The sequence below is a fragment of the Camelus bactrianus genome, chromosome 17 (assembly GCF_048773025.1).
Source record: "Camelus bactrianus isolate YW-2024 breed Bactrian camel chromosome 17, ASM4877302v1, whole genome shotgun sequence".
In the NCBI taxonomy this organism is placed as follows: Eukaryota; Metazoa; Chordata; class Mammalia; order Artiodactyla; family Camelidae; genus Camelus; species Camelus bactrianus.
The window spans coordinates 7,696,148-7,712,847 of NC_133555.1; the positions used below are offsets into that span (position 1 = coordinate 7,696,148).

Genomic DNA, 16,700 nt, shown 5'->3' on the forward strand with positions numbered 1-16,700 from the left:
TAGCAAAGCTACAGAGAAAATGACTGATTTTTCGTGCGCCTGTGCACATATGTCTCTAGTGTGCCCAGGAGGGGTCCTGCAGGGTCATTGTATCTGCATGCTCTTGGTGATCACGGAAGCTGCTGAATTTCCCTATTCTTTTCCTAATCTACACGCCCAAATAGTGGGCAGAGACATAGAGTTCTCAGATACATTGTTTCTCTCTTCCCTTAAATTTCACAAGCCTAGGGTTCCCTTGATCCTTCTCTCCCCTTGTGGAAACTCAATCTGTTCAAGATTCAGCTGCGCTAATGTGGATTAGATAGCCCTCCCAGTTGACATTTACTGTAGATTTGGCCTAGTCTTGTGCTTGTTCGTGTCTCTGCCAGAGGGAGTTAAGTCAGTGTAGAGGGCACAGAACACACTCCTTTGTGTTCCGTAGCGCTCAGCCTTATCTCTGGTCCACAGTGAGAGCCGAACAGAGCAAAGTCTAGTCTTGCTTGAAGTTTAGACTCTTAAATCAGTTGAATGATGAACATTCAGGAGACTCAAAACCACTCAACTTAAAAAAAAATTGCTCATAATATGCTATCTCTAAATAAGTGACTCAGCCCGTTTTTTCTGGCAGTGTTACATCTAATCAGTGCGCCTTTGCTTGATCAACAAATAGGTAAAGGCGATGGACCCTGTATGTTATAAACATATACCATTGATTTTAAACACATCTCACTTTGCATGCGAGAGATGTGTGTTCCTGTTGTGACAGGTGTGCGGGAAGTTGAAATGAGGGTGGATATAGCAGATACACACTCTCATCTCCTTCTATTGGGACTTTTATGCTCATTGGCTGGATCAGAAGAGATCACCTGCGCTACGTCAAGTCCCTCCCCTCCCCCTCCCACATGCTCCCAAACTCGCACCTGTCCATGGTGTGCTTTGTGACGTGACCTCACTGAACGTGGTAAATAACACTTGGAGGCGGCAGATCAGCAGCGTGACTGGGGCAGATAAGCTCCTGCCCCCTTGGTGCTGCCCGCGCCCCCTCCCCACCGCCCCCGAGACAAAAGGATGAGACGGACTCCAGCAAATACGGCAATAGGGTAGCTTTCCTGTAATCAGTCTCCTAATACTCCCTGGGATGTGACAGAAGTAATTAGGTCCCAAACAGTTTTCTAAAGTTCCTTTTCACTCTACTGTTGCGGAGACCATTTTATTTAAAAACTCAAGGACGCAGCCTTGGTGGGAAGTTAGTAATGGCGGAAAAAACTGCCCTGGATATGTACTGGCGTATTCCTCTGGGCCTCGGACACTTGTAGGCCCAATTTATTCTCAGCGTGCAGGTGAGATCACTCACTGATTGTGTTAAAGTATGGGTTTTATTTTTGTTTAGGTATGGCAAGGCCAATAGATCAGGAGATGATAGAAAACACAGTTGTTTACTCTCAGGGCTCCCTATGCCCTGGGGGTCCACGGGGCAGGAAGGAAGTCTGGGAGGAATCGGTCAGGAGGCAGAAGGAATGGGGGAAACGTGAGCAAGAGCCTTTCTTGTGATTTCGGGGGGAGGAAGGGGTGAGACAGCGTAGCCAGGATTAGGACTGGCTAATTCCACTGGGCTCTGGAGTGTAGGGGCTGTCCCTAGTCATCTGGTTCCTGCCCTAGAGTGACCAGGACAAATGGATGGGGCCTGTAGGGCGAGAGCCTAGTTAAAAAAAAAAAAAACGTTGGGCTGTGGGCTGTGGATGGTTTGGTTGGCATATGAAAAGCCAGCTTGCAGGGCAGCAAGGTTCCGCCTGTCCGAGCAGTAGAATACAGAAAGTTAAATGCATGCCGAAGACAGCGATGTTCTCCATGGTCATATTTCCCTAGGCGTGACTCGGTCTCAGGTGTCTACATATGATATTTTGTGCCCTTCCATGAAGGATATAATAAACTGTCCAAAAAGGGAGTAAATAAAATGCCACAAATTGAGAATCAACAATGGAAGTAAAGGCTGCTGGGAGCAGGCAGACACCCGGATTCCTACAGGTGTCCTGCCGGTCTGTTCCCGTTCAAGCTGTCCTCTAGACAGACCTTACTTACAATGGTATTATTACTAGTGGCTTAATCTCTGTTTTTATGCAAATTTGTTGCCTCTCTCAGAGAAGATAGTGACATTTTGAATGTAAAACCAACTGATCTTTGCCCTCAAACTGACTTCCTCTCCTAGGGGCCAAAGATTTGTGAAAATGGCATGACCATGTGCCTGGGGAGCCAACCCAGTGATTTGAGAAACACCTTTGACCTTCCCGCACTAAGTACTGACTCTCTTGTCCTGAAATCTTTCTCATATCTACGTCTGACTCCATTTCCCCTCCCTTGGCTGAGTTACTGCAACTTCTAGACAATCCTTTCTCTTCTCAAGAAAAAAAAAAAAAAAAACAAAAAAACAAAAAACAGATATCTCCACAATCATGAATAAAATGAGAACAGGAGTTTCAACCCTAAGGAAATTAATAAGATGATAAGGAAATGTTATAAATTTCTTTGATGCTAACAAATTAGACGATTTAAAGAAAATAGATAAATTCCTAGACAGACATAATTAACAAAATGTCTCACAAAATGGAAGGTCTGAATTGATCCACATCAAATAGAGACATTGCATTATAAATTTGACCAAGAATAATAATTAAAAAAACTCTTCACAAATAAAAGTCCAGGCCCAAGTGGCTTTCCTGTTGAACTCTACCATTTTGTTCTTTCTTAAGGAAGAATCCTAATCCAGCGTAAACTTTATAAAAAAAAAAAAGAGGAGGGAATGTGTCTCCAACCATTTTATGATGCCAATGCTATGGTAACAAAACCAAAGACATTTATAAGAGTTAAAAAAAAAAAGGCCAATATTCCTCATGAACAGAGACACAAAATTATTAGCAAAATTATCAAATCATATCTACCAGTATATAAAAAGGACTATATGCAATGAATAAATAGATTATTCTCAGGAATTCAAGGTGGTTTTAAAATCTGAAAATCGCCTAATGTAATACACCATATTGACAGACTAAAGGACAAAAACACATGATCATCTCAATACATGCAGGGGAAGCACTTGAAAAAACCTAACACCCAACATAAGAGAAGAGAAATTCTCAACAAATTTAGAAGGGAAGTTCTTCAAACTGATAGAGTATCTGTGGAAAGACCACAGCTATCATGATTTTTAATGATGAAAGAACAAATCCTTTCTTTCAAACAAGGCTATTCACTCTCACCACTTCTACTAAACAATGTGCTGGAGGCTCTAGTCAGTGCAAACAGGTGAGAAAAATAAATTAAAGCGATACAGATTGTAAAGAAAGAAATAAAACTATCATTATTTGCAGATGGCATAATTTTGTATGTAAAGAAATCCTAAGGAATCTACCAGATGTCTATAATGAATAAGCAAGCTTAGCAAGGTAGCAATTCAATTCAGAATGAACAAAATAAATAGAAATAAGTTTAATAAAAGAAGTGCAAAAAACAGTACACTGAAAACTACAGAACATTGCTGAAAGAAATTAAAGATGCAAATCAGTAGAGACATATCATGCTTATGGAATGAAGTACTCAATATTGTCAACTCGTAGAGTCTCAGATTCATCTGTAGATTCAGTGCAATCAATCAAAATCCCATCAGGCTGTTTCTGACTAGGGTAGGTCTTGGAGTTGAGTCTTCTTGGTCAAACTTAATAGGTATCTTGTAGGCTCTTTTAACGTGTAGATTCAAATCTTCTGATATTTCTGGAAAGACTTCTTATGGTATAATTTTAAATGTTCATTAATCCTCACAGTGGCTATAGGAGATGGAGTTTTTCTGCCATTTTACAGAAGACATGTGGGTGCCACATAATCCTCAATCCAGAAGCAGGATATGTCTCTGTTTAACTATGGTGGTATTGTGTGCAAAACAAACCTATCCAGGGGATAAAATAGCATAGAATAGAACACACACACACACACACAGAGACAGCAAAACTGGGGAAATCTCAAAATCCTGGTGGAGACACTACACAAGAGATTATAAATGTTACTACTGGGGAATATTGGGCAAAAGGTACAGAAGATTTCTGTATCCTTTTTTATGACTGTGTGTATACCTACAGTTATCTTGGATTTCAAAAAAACTCCCCCCAGATGCACAGGTTCAGATTCTCTCCTCCTCCAGTGATCCTGGGCCGCTTTGTGCTTTGCTGGCTTTTCAGGTGACTTCCAAAACTCATCGAAATGTGAGCCACTGAGCTAAGTACTGGTTGGGGGTGCAGTGGAAGAAAGTATCCCAGGTAGGAAGATGGCCTTGGAAGGCCCAAGGACAAGAACTTGGCGGATTGAAGACACACGAAAAAGCCGTTATGACCGATGACTGAAGATTAGGCTGGAGGAATGGGTTGCAGCCAATTTGGGAGCCTGATAAACTCTTTATGGGGCAATACTCATCTCTGAAAAGCTTAAAAAAAAATTCTCATGGTCACATCCTCCCGCTGGAGATTCTCAGTCAGTTGGAGTAGAGTGGAGCTGGGGCATCATTTTTTTAAGACTATTTTTTAAGAGCAGTTCTTACTTTTACAACCAAATTTAGAGGGCAATATAATAATTTCCCATACTTCCCCTGCGTCTCACATGCATGGCCTCCCCCATTATCAGCATCCTCACTGTGTCTCACCGCCAGAATCGGACATTTCTTACCAAAGGTGAAACTGCATTGACACACTGTAGTTGTCCGAAGCCCAGAGTTTACCCTGGGGCTCCTTCTTGGTATTACACTGTCTGAGTTTGGATGAATGTCTGCACGTAAGCAGCATAATAGTACTATACGGAGTATTTCCCTGCCCAAAAAACCCTCTGCGTTCCACTTACTCATTACTCTCCCACTCCCAACTTTTGGAAACTACTATTTTTTTTTTTCTCCATAGTTTTGCCTTTTCCAGAATGTCATATAGTTAAAATTATACAGTATGTAGCCTTGTAAGAGTGGCTTCTTGCACTAAGTAGTATGGATTTAGGGTTTCTCCCTGTATTTTCATGGCTTGGTAACTCTTTCCTTTCCAGCACTGAGTAGTATTCCATTGTCTGTGTTGCACAGTTTGCTTATCCAGTCACCTACTAAAGAACATTTTGGTGACTTCCATGTTTTGGCAATTATGAATAACGCTGCCATATACATCTCTGTTTAGGTTTTTGTGTGGACTGTAGTTTTCAGCTTCTTTGGGTAAATACCAAGAAGCGTGATTGCTGGATCATATAAGAGAATGCTTAGTTTTATAAGAAGCTGCCAAACTGTCTTCCTAAACGGCTGTAGTATTTTGCATCTTCACCAGCAATGATGGAGAGTTCTTATTGCTCCACATCCTGTCCAGCACTTGATGTTGTCAGTGTCCTGGATTTTGGCCATCCTACTACGTGTGCAGCGGTATCTCAATGTTTTCATTTGCATTTCCCTAATGATGTATAATGTGGAGCATCTTTTCATATGCTTATTTTCCATCTGTATATCTTTTTTCGTAAGGTGTGTGTTAAGATGTTTGATTTGTTTTTTATAAGGTTTTTTTGTTTTCTTACTGTTAAGCTTTAAATGTTGTTTGTGTATTTTGGATAACAGTCGTTTTCATATCTTTATTTTGAAAATGTTTTTTCCCAGTCTGTGGCTTATCTTCTAGTTCTCTTGATACTGTCTTTCACAGAGCAGACATTTTTAATTTTAATGAAATCTGCGTTATCAGTTATTAGTTTCATGGATCTTGTCTTTGATGTTGTGTCTTAAAAGGCATCACCATACCCGCAGTCACTCACGTTTTCTCCTATGTTGTCTAATAGGAGTTTCGCATTTTACCTTGAATTCTATGATCCATTTGGGGTTAATTTCTGTGAAGGGTTTGAGGTCTGTGTCTAGGTTTATCTTTTTGTATGTGAATGTCCAGCTGTACTAGCACCATTTGTTGCAGAGACTAGCTTTGCTCCCTTGTATTGCTTTTGCTGCTTCATCAAAGATTAGTTATCTCTAGTTATGGGGTCTATTTCTCGACTCTAGTTGGGTTGTGTTTTTTGATGCACTCTGGCAATCTCTGTCTTTTAATTGGTACATTTAAACCATTGGTGTTCAGATCACTTTTATGGATATAGTTGGATTAATATCAACCATATTCGTTACTGTTTTTATTTGTGGCCCTTATTTTTTTGTTCCTATTTTTGTCTTCTCCTTTTCTGCATTTTGTGGTTTTAATTGAGCATTTTGTACAAATGTGTTTTCTTTCTTTTCCAAGCATATTGTTTATCCTTCATTTTTTACTTTGTTTAGTGGATGTCCTACAGTTCGCAATGTACCTTTACATCTAGTCCAAGCCCATGTTCAAATAACAGTATAGCACTGCACAGGAAGAATGAGTACCACCTAATAACAAAAATGATGCTAACTCCTCCCTTCTGCCCCTGCATCATTGCTGCCTTTCATCTCACTTATGTGTAAACTTACATAAGGATATATATACACATACATATACATATATATATGCACACACACACAAGATATATGCATGAGGAAAGCATACACGATCAAACACATTGTTGGTGGTGTTATTTTGAACAAACTGTTTTCTGTTAGTTCAGTTAAGAACAATTGTTCCTTCTTAGATGTTTTACTTTTCTGTATGTTGATCTGAATTTCTGATATATATTATTTTCCTTCTTCCTAAACTTCTTTGAATATTTCTTGCAAGTCAGGTCTACTGGCAACAGATTTCCTTAATTTTTGTTTGTATGGGAAAGTCCATATTTCTCCTTCACTTTCAAAGAATAATTTCACAGGGCACAGAATTCTGTGTCAGTGTTTTTTTTTTTTTTTTCTTTCAACATTGTGAATATTTCATTCCGCTCTCTTCTTTCTTGCAAGGTTTGAGACGTCAGATGTAACTTGCACCTTTGTTCTATAGGTATTCTTTTTTTCTCCTCTGGCTTCTTTTGGAATTTTTTTTCTTTATTTTTGATTTTCTATAGTTTGGAGATGATATATGCCTAGGTGTATAATTTTGTTAGTTTGTTCTGTTTTGCAGCTGTTCTGTTTAGTGTTTCCCGAGCTTCCTGGCTCTGTGTTTGGTGTCTGCCATTCATCTAGGGGAAATTCTCAGTTGTTACTGCTTCAGATATTCCTTCTGTTCCTTTCTCTCTTTCTTCTTCTTCTGGTATTCCCATTATGCGTATATTCCACATTTTGTAATTGTCCCACACTCCTTGGATATACTGTTCTGTTTTTTCAGTCTTTATTCTCCTTGCTTTTTAGTTTTCAAGGATTCTGTTGCTGTATCCTTCAGCGCAGAGGTTACTTCCTCAGCTGTGTCCCATTTCATAATGAGCCCATTAAAGGCATTCTTTGTGTCTGTTACAGTGTTTTTATTTCTAGCCTTTCTTTTTGGCTCTTTCTAAGGATTTCCATTTCTATACTTACATTGCCCACCTCTTTTGTTACATGGTGTCTACTTTATCCATTAGAGCCCTTAGCATGTTCATTATAGTTGTCTTACAGACCTGGTCTGATGATTCCAGCCTCCCTGCCAAGTTTGGTTCTGAGGCTTGCTCTGTGTCTTCACACTGGGTCTTTTGCCCTTTGGTATGCCTTATAATGTTTTCTCTATAGCCGGACGTGATACACCAGGTAAAAGAAACTGCTGTAAAGAGACTTTCAGTAAAGTGATGGTAACCTGTGGGAGCAGGAAGCTTTCTGTGGTCCCGCGTTTAGGGGGTCTCAGTCTCTTAGCCTGTGCCTCTGGGCTGCGCGCTTCACAAGGGTGTCTCAGCTTTTTCCGCCCCTTAGGTGGGACAGGATGGATAGCATGGGCTGGAGGTGGTTTTTTCCCTCTCCTGGGTCAGTCAAAGCCTGATGATATCCCAGCAGGCTTTGCTCTGGTTAATTAGTTCCCCCTGTGGGCAGACCATTTACAGAAAGCCGAGTGCTCCGGTGTGCTTCAGAACTGTAGCTTTCCTGCTCGCCTTGCCACTCGCCTGAGGGCTTTTCTCTGACATTTACCGGGGAACCTAGTCCAGCCCTGCAAGGTAAATATTGCAATATTGTTGGGCTCCTGTGACTGGGTCCCCACTGGGGTTTTAACTCTCGGGGTTGTCCATACTGAGCCTCCAACAATCTGTGAACTAGTTTAGGCTTTCCTACCCTGGCGTCTTATTTATACGCAAACCCCACATCATTCTACCGTTGATCCAGAGTAGAAGTCCAATGAAAAGGGCAAAGGAAAAGCATTGAAAAATTTTGACTAGGGACATGACTTAATCGGATTTTTGTTTTAAATCCACTCTGGCTTTAGGGAGAAAATGGACTGGATGAAGATGGAGAACAAAGAAGGAGCTGGGAGGCCACTGCCGACATTGAGGTGAGTGGTCCTGGTGGGGTCTTACGAAGGGGGAAAGCTGACAGGATGAACGCGTGAATTTTTAGTTCTGTAACTGGCAAGACCTTGTAACTGATTGGAATGAGACTGCAGGACAGGAGTGTTTTGAGACCCAAGGGCCAGAATGTGGAGAAATGCGACAGTCAAATGATTCTAAAGTCGATCGTGGTGCTTGATTGATCAGTGAGGAAAGTAGCGAGAAAGATCTCCCCGTGATCAGCAAAGTCCAGAATTAAATCAGTGGGACCAGAAGCCACCAAGGCGGCTTCAGACTCTTCAGCCAGAAGGCAACACAGGTGCTTTAGGGACTTGATCCTGTAGCCTTCCCTAAATCAGCGGGGGGGGGGGGGGGGGGGGTCACAACGCGGTGTAAGTGCTCAGTTACTGGCGAGGCTTGTTAAGAGGTGGGATGCTCGGTGAGACGGAGAGAAGGTAATTAGGAGAGGGAAGACTGAGAAGGAAGGGCACTGTGAGGAGGCTAATTAGAACAGCGAAGGTGTCGAGTAATTATAGGCCAGAATTAGCGTGATAGCAGTGGGGCTGGAAAGAAGGGGGTCATTACAAGTCAAGTTAGAAGGGAAGAATCAACAGGGCCAGATGGCTGACTGGAAGTAGAGAGTCGTGGAGGAGCAGGCCCGGAGCCAAGAGGACATAGAACAATAGTAGGAACGGGGCTGGGAATAGGGGATAAATGGGGAGCAGGTTTTGGTGGAAAGATGAGGGGTTTGGTGTGGAGCATGTTCCATTGGAGGTCGTGGCGGCTAAAAGGAAGCATCCATTCAGGTGGCAGCTGGAGAGAGAGGCATGGGGAGGTTGTCAGAGGATGTCCTCGAGCCACCAGCCAAGGCCAAGGGACACCCCAGTGAGACTCCATGTGTTTGCTCTTTGTGTTCAGCGTTGGCTGGTACACCGTGAACTGGAGTAGGGCAGGCTCACCAAGATAAACCAGGATGAACCTATGTTATTACACTTCTGAGCAGAAAAATCAGAGGCTGGCATTTGTAATGTAGTGAATTTGGCTGTGGTGAAGGAATATTAAGGCAAGTGCCAAAGAACTCTGGATGCCGACGGGGTGGGGGCGGGGCTGGTTTATGGTACTTCTGCTCACCTGTTACTGATTGCAGCATTGATTCTTCATTTCGGGGGGGGGGGGTGGGGTTGGCAAACTATAGCCAGTGGACCCAATCTACTGCTTTGGTAAATGAAGTGTTATTACAACACAGTCCCACCTGTTCATTTACATAATCTGTGTGACTTCTTTTGTGCTGTAACAGCAGAGTTGATGAGATTAAATAGAGACACATGGGCAGCAAACCTACAGTGTCTACTACCTGGCCCTTAGCAGAAAATACTTGTTGACCCTTCCTCTAGTTCATCAGTGTCTGCCCCGCTTTGTGGCTCAGAGTCTTGAACAACCCTACCGACCACCTCCACCACCAACACCTCGCTATCCATCTGTTCATTCTCAACCAACACATCCTTTGTTATCAACAAGCCCATTTAAAGTTCTCTGCAGGTTTGTCGGCAGCTTTAAGTGAGTAGGCCGTGGGACCCAGGCCAAAGGTCACAATAACGTGCATGTGTATGAGGTAAGAAGTAAATGTACGCATGCGCCGATAGTATGAGTCTGCATTATGAACAGTACGCATGCGCGGACAAGATATATTGAAAACAAATGCGCCACGCCGGGTCGCGCCATCTTGCTGTTTCGCTCCATGTGGGCGCCTCACGCAGTCCGTTTCGCGGCATGTCGGCTCCTCGCGCCTTTTTCCAGTTGGGCAGCTCACCTCGAATCCCTCTCCAGGCCCCTCGGCTGACAAGGTTCCATCGCCTGACAGGCGTGCATGGAGCAAGGCGCTCCCTTCCAGCATTCACCCATCCTTTCCCTGTTTGAGTGGGATTGACCCCAGTCCTTTGCCATCGTTACTAATTAAAAAATCAGCTCTTTACCCACTCAAGTTCAACATTTGAGGAAAGTAGAGGAACGTTTTTTTTTCTTGCCTCCTCTATGCATGTGGAAGGGTCTAACCCAGGAGCTGCTTAGAGAATCCAAACAGAGAAGGGGGAGGGAAATGTTGGAAGAATTTTAGGGAAACTAAACCATAATTTCTAAACCCTCAGAAACCTGAGATTGACCAGAACCCTGCCGAGCTTCAGGGCATTATGGTTCAATGAACAAATAACCGTGTGGTCATTGAAGTCCGCTTGAACTGGGCACACAGCTACAGACAACACAGTGAGTCTCAGTGACTGATCCTAATGTAGTTACTTGTCATTTTCCCTGCGTGATGAGGCAGGGGGAGCCAAATCCCCAAGCCAGTGGCCAGCAGGGGAGCTTGTGGCAGCTTCTCCACCTGGAGCCATCCTCTCCATGCTTTTCCTGGGCTCGGCTCTCGTACCATCTGCTTTGGCCTCCATCCCTTCATTACTGCTTCGAGTTGCTGCTGGCCCCCATCCCGCTGCAGCATGGATGCTGGGCTTTGTTGTGGTCAGTGTTTGGATGTTCTTCCTGTAGGTTGGTCCTGTTGAACAGTTTAGCAACAGCCTTCACTGTTCAGGTACTTGGTCCTTGTATGCAATTAAAATATATTTGTTCATGGTACTGTGGTTTGTAAGGCGCTACAACTAACCCCACAAAGCCTAAAATACTTACTGCCTAGCCCTTCACAGGAGAAGTATTCTGACTTCTTCTCTGAGCCGTTCCTAGCATAAACCTGTGGAGTCGGCGTGACAGTGCCATTTTACTGATGAAGAAATAGAGGCTCAGAGAGAAACTCTCCCCCAAATGGTGCATGCCGTTGAGATGAGATCCCTGTGGAGGTCTGTCGTCCTCCAAAATGTATCTTGCCTGTACTTTTTATTATACCAGGTGAATTTGGCTAATTGTGTGGATCATACTTTACTGAAGTAATAGAGTGGATTATAAAATGATTTTTTTTCTCCCTAAAGCAAAATAAAGTGACATTTTAAAACCAAATAATGAGAACTGGTCCCTTCAGGATAATTACATACAATGGCATATTTACTTTTAAAAGTAAATCATGTTTTACGGCAATTTCTAACTTAATGAAATGATTATACCACTAGCTCAGTGGATTTTATTACCCCATGCTTTTTGCAGGACACCTGAGACTTGTAGGCAATGAACGAATTGATCGCCCACTCGCCCAGTGGGCATTTGAGACCAGAGCCTGGATTCCCCTCAGACATAGCCGTATGTTTGCACATGGTGCTAATGACCCAGTCCTTCACTCAAGCAGGTGTTCTGTGTTGGTTGAAAATCTTCCAGTTTGATCCTGTAACTCCACGGATCTCGGTTTTTATGGTGTGTCCCAATCATATGGGAGCCCTTCAAAAGCAAAGACCTAAGCCCAAGTCCCATCCCCCCAGATTAATAAATTGCTCTTTTCCTGTATGTAGGCAGTGCGGAGAAACTCTGAGAAGAACACTTTTGCCAATGACTTGCTGTTTGAGGACACGTACCCATGGGTTATGGTCTCCCTGGCAGGAGGCAAAGTTAAAAATTCCTGACTTAAATGAGCAAAAAGGGAATTGCATATGTTATCTCGAGGGTTTTATTTCCTGCTCTGTGCAGCCATTTCTTTTTTTTCCTCATCAGCTGGTCCACAGTCACTTGAGGATCTTCAGGAGAAAGGAAAGGCCAGAGAGTATAGGTTAGTCATGTAAATTACATGTATCAGCTGTCAGTTATCTGGGGAGGGAGAGAAGGGTGCATAGTCCAAACTCAGAAGTGAAAAATCAGATCTTTTTTGTTTATTAGATACAAAGCAGCTGCTTCAGAATTAGTAGCTGTCCTTGCTAAACTGCAGATTTTGGGCTCTATCCCAGTTATACAGGATCAGAGTTTTCAGGGAGGAGGCCTGGGGAATCTATGTGTTTTAAATGCTGTGCAGGTGTTTTTTTACGTACACTAAGTTATGAGGATGGAGTGTATAAGTCATATATTTCCACTGATGTTTAAATGTTGCCATGTTGAAAGAGAGAGGGTAGGGGAAAGGGACACACAGACATGGTCAGCTGGCAGGATGGTCCATTCATGTTTACCATATGTTGTGTACACACGTTTAGTTACAGAGGAGTGTATGTGCACACACATGAATGTTTCATATGGTCAAGCACAAGTGCCCCTTAGACATGTGCCCTTGCCCTCCCTCTGCATACAACAAGCTCTTAATCTGTCTGACTCTTATGTCATTCAAGCCTCAGCTCAAATGTCACTCCTCCAGAAAGATCTATCTTGACTCTTACAGCAGATTTGCGGCAAAAGTGTCTTTAATCCTATTCCTCTTTGTATCTATGCCTTTTGCAATGCACCTTCTTTCATTAAGAAGTGGAGTCTGTTGCCCCTCTCCTTAAATTTGGGCTGGCTAAGTAAATTTACTTTGACCAATAGAATGCAACCAAAGTCCCAAAGTGTTAGTTATAAACCTCAAGGGGCCTTGCTTGCTTCTCTCATACCGTCAGAACCCTGTCCCTACCACATAAATAAGCCCAGGCTAGCCTGCGGGATGATGAGAACCACATGGCCCAGTCACCTCGTCATCTCAGCCGACAGTCAGACATGTGAGTTGAAGCTGTTCCATACCAGCCAGCTACCAGCTGGTCCCTTACCTGACTGTAAATTCATAAGTGAGCCCAAACAAGATCAATTCTACCAGGTCTAGATCCACAGAACTGCTTAGCTTACCCCTTAATGCATGAGAAATAAAAGTTTTTATTTTAAGGCACTATATTAAGAGAAATACTTGTTACTTTATTTTGAGTCACCGGATTTTGAGGAAGCTTTGTTACACTGCAGTATGTAACTAAGAAAACCATTTTTTCAAAAGGCCTCACCTCGTTACATCACCATTTTGTATGTATGCTTTTTCCTTTTTATTATCTGAAATTAACTTGTTTTTTGACTTTCTCCATAAGAATGCAAATGCATTGAAATTAGAGTCTCTTTCTGTCATGTTTGCTGATGAATCTCCAGTGCTTAGAGCAGTGCCTGGCTGATAGGGGACCGCCAGCAAATAATCAGTGAATATGTTTCCTATAGGCATTCCTTACAAATTCAGCTTCGTCACCAGATTTTTCTAAGGCCTACTAGTAGAGTTTAAATGTACTCTCCGGTGGGGGTGGCGGGGGGGGTGTCTGTAACAGGAGCTAGTTGGATGTGGTTTGTCTGCTGTCTGATGGGTTGCTGGAAAACACCAGCCTGAAAGATTAAATAAGCAGCCCTGGGCGCACTAGGCCTGCCGTGATGGCTGCAGTGTGCTCACACACCTGGTGTCCCAAGTGGATCGTGTCACATTTTGTTTTAGTTTCAAGGTCTTTCTGCTGCATTCGTGGCTGTTAAAACTTGGGAGGTTGGGGAGAGATTTTAAAGATATTAAATCTTTTAGACAGGGCTTCATATTTTCCAGGGCATTCATTGTCTGTGACACTGTTCATAGGTGATGTTATTTGCTTCCTGTGCGTTCAGAAGGAAATCCCATATGACTTGCTCTTGGCAAGAACATTCAATGCTGGGGATGAATTCTGTTCTTTCCTGCCACCTGAATGTTCCTGACATTGCTTCTCTTTGGCATATCTAACCCTCACTTTCTCTTCCCAGTCTTTCTTCTTCCAAAAGTGACAGTTAGTGGTCAAGAATCATCACTCCAAAACCTTATCCGGAGCTGGCATACAAGCTCCACATTTAACCATCCATGTGACCTCAGGCCAGTCACATAGCATTCCTGTTCATCAACAGGGTAATGATAGTACCTTCCTTGCAGAACTATTGTAAGAATAAATACGTAATACATGTAAATCTCCTGGACCAGTGCCTAGGAGCATAGTAAACACTAGGTAATCATTAACTGGTGATGGAATTATTATTGGGATCCATTATCATCAAATAATTTTGGACAAAGTAGGAAAATGAATCTTGGAATCTAAAATTATTTATCAGATTCCTGTAGTAGGGTCATTAATAATTAGTAATTTTAACAATTACAATACCTATATTTGATGACTGCTTACCTTGTAGCAGAGTGGGCACTAAAATACTGTATACTCCTGTCCACTGAAGTCTTGTCATGACCCCATGAATTAGGTGGCTTGTTGGCCTTTTACAGATGAGACAGTCTAGGCTCAGATGGGCTAAGAACCTTGCCCAGGGTTGCACAGACAATAAGACAGGGTTCAAGTTCAAACCTGGGCAGGCTGACTGTATACCAACCAGTTCTACCTCTGGCTACCCACAAGAGAAACAAATTTAGTGAGTTTGAAGTCACCTAAAATAAGAGACCACTCATACTAATGATGCTATTTCTGTACAAGGCTGGAAACTTAGCTTTGCATGTGACTTAGGAATTTGTGAAACATTTCCCCTTGTGTGCTGTTATTCACTGCAGTCCTCAAAACATTCTTGGGAGGTAAATGGCCTCCTCTCTTCCAACAAACAGGGCATCAGGGGTTGGAGAAAGGCAGTCACTTATTTTAAATTCCACAGCTATTAAGTGGCAACACTTTTCCATTATCCAGAGGCCCCAAGTCAAAGTCCTACACTCTTGTGACAGTACTGTACTGACGGGCATTGACTTACTGATTTGAAATCTCTAACTGTAAATCGCTGAGATTTTAGGCATATGCTGGAATATAATTTTGTAATATTGGACAACAGGTATTCTTTAAATGCATATGGGCTTAAAATACCACTATAAAGAGGAGATTTAAGCTACTTAGAAGGACAAAATATTTTGGGATACTTTAGAGAACTCATTACCTATATCCAGCTAATGTTTTATAGAAATCAATTTTTTTAATCTGTTAATTTTTTAAAATCTTTAAGTCCTAGGTCAATTTCTTGGTCAGAGTCTAATTTTACATTATATAGAGCCATGTTTCCTGAAAGGCTGCTTAAAATAGGTTTTAGGCAGAAAAATTAATCAATATAACTTTGTGAAATGTGGTATTAAGCAGACTTCTTTTGGACACTTTAGAGCCTTCATTATATTAATGTGTGCTGTGAAGCTCTGGAAACAGAGCACACAGCCTCACAAGTGTGTTTGTTCATGGAACCCTCTAGCTCAGGGGTTGGCAAACTACAACCCAGGTGCCAAATCTAGCCTGTGATTTAATAACGTTTTTTCTTTTATATTTTAAATGGGTTGTTAAAAACAAAGAAGAATATGCAACAGACTGTATGTGGCTTACAAAGCCTAAAATATTTACTATCTGGCCATTCATTGGAAAAAGTTTATGAAACCAAATGCTGCCTTCAAATAACATTTTTATCATCCCTGCCACCATCTTGGTAGCTTATCTCTAAGATGGCCATCAATAATTCCATCCCCTCTTACATCTGCAGGTGAACCTCCCACCAAAAGGTGATGTCTGACCTCCCATTCCTTGGGTCTGGGCTGACCTGGGACTTCTTTGGCCAATAGAATATGGCACCGATGATGTGATGGTAGTTTTGGACCTAACCATTTCATAGCTGCAGTTTCCACCATTGTCTCTTATAATCCTGAGTCACCATGTAAAAAATTCAACTACTCTGCTGGAGATAGGTCCTAAGACAATTTGAACAGATAAGGTGACCCAGCCTAGCCTCGCCTTGCAGCCATCCCCATCAGGGTACCAGGTGTTAGTGAAACCAGCCTTGACTCTACAGCCCAGCCCAGATGCCAATGGAATATCATAAATGACCATAGTTGATGCCAGGAGGAGCAGAGTAATTGGCCATTTAAGCCCTATCTGAATAGACCTGCTTGAAATAGAATAAAATAGTTGATATTTTAAGCTCCTGTTACCCAGCAGTAGATGACTGAGACGATCCTCATGCACACCCTCGTCTTTCCCATCATTGTCGTTTTGCAGACAGTCTCAGGAACTGGCATCTCCTGCAGCTCACTTCAAGAAAATCTGATTTTGAGAATGTAACTCTGTCTTTAGAATTCAGTATTTTCATTAATTTACACAGGCTATTCCACAAATGGTATAAATTAATGAGGTTTACCCTAGTAATTACTTTATCAGTTACATCATACGCAGAGGACTGTGTCAAGTGTGGTACACCTGCTAAAACAAGATAGCAGCCCAAACCTCCGAGCCGCTTAATCTCCTATCTCCAACTCTGTCTTGCAGCTTGTACCACTGTCGGGGAGTGATGATTTCAAAAAGCTAAACCTCTGCTATCTAGTTGTAGCAAAATCTCTTTAGGGAGTTATAAGATCACATCAGGAGAAAAAAGATCTGCACCGAAGCCCAGCACATAACAGATGCTCAGTGACTGTATCTTGCAGATGTTCCTTT

At 42.3% G+C, this 16,700-nt stretch overlaps 1 long non-coding RNA gene across 1 annotated transcript in view; it reads left to right on the forward strand.

Moving 5' to 3' along the window:
- LOC141573762 (uncharacterized) overlaps positions 1–16,700 on the forward strand; it is a 527,901-nt gene that overhangs the window by 358,372 nt on the left and 152,829 nt on the right. Inside the window, exon 3 of the long non-coding RNA XR_012499880.1 lies at positions 8,310–8,375. This is a non-coding gene — a long non-coding RNA (uncharacterized LOC141573762). The remainder of the gene's footprint in view (positions 1–8,309; positions 8,376–16,700) is intronic.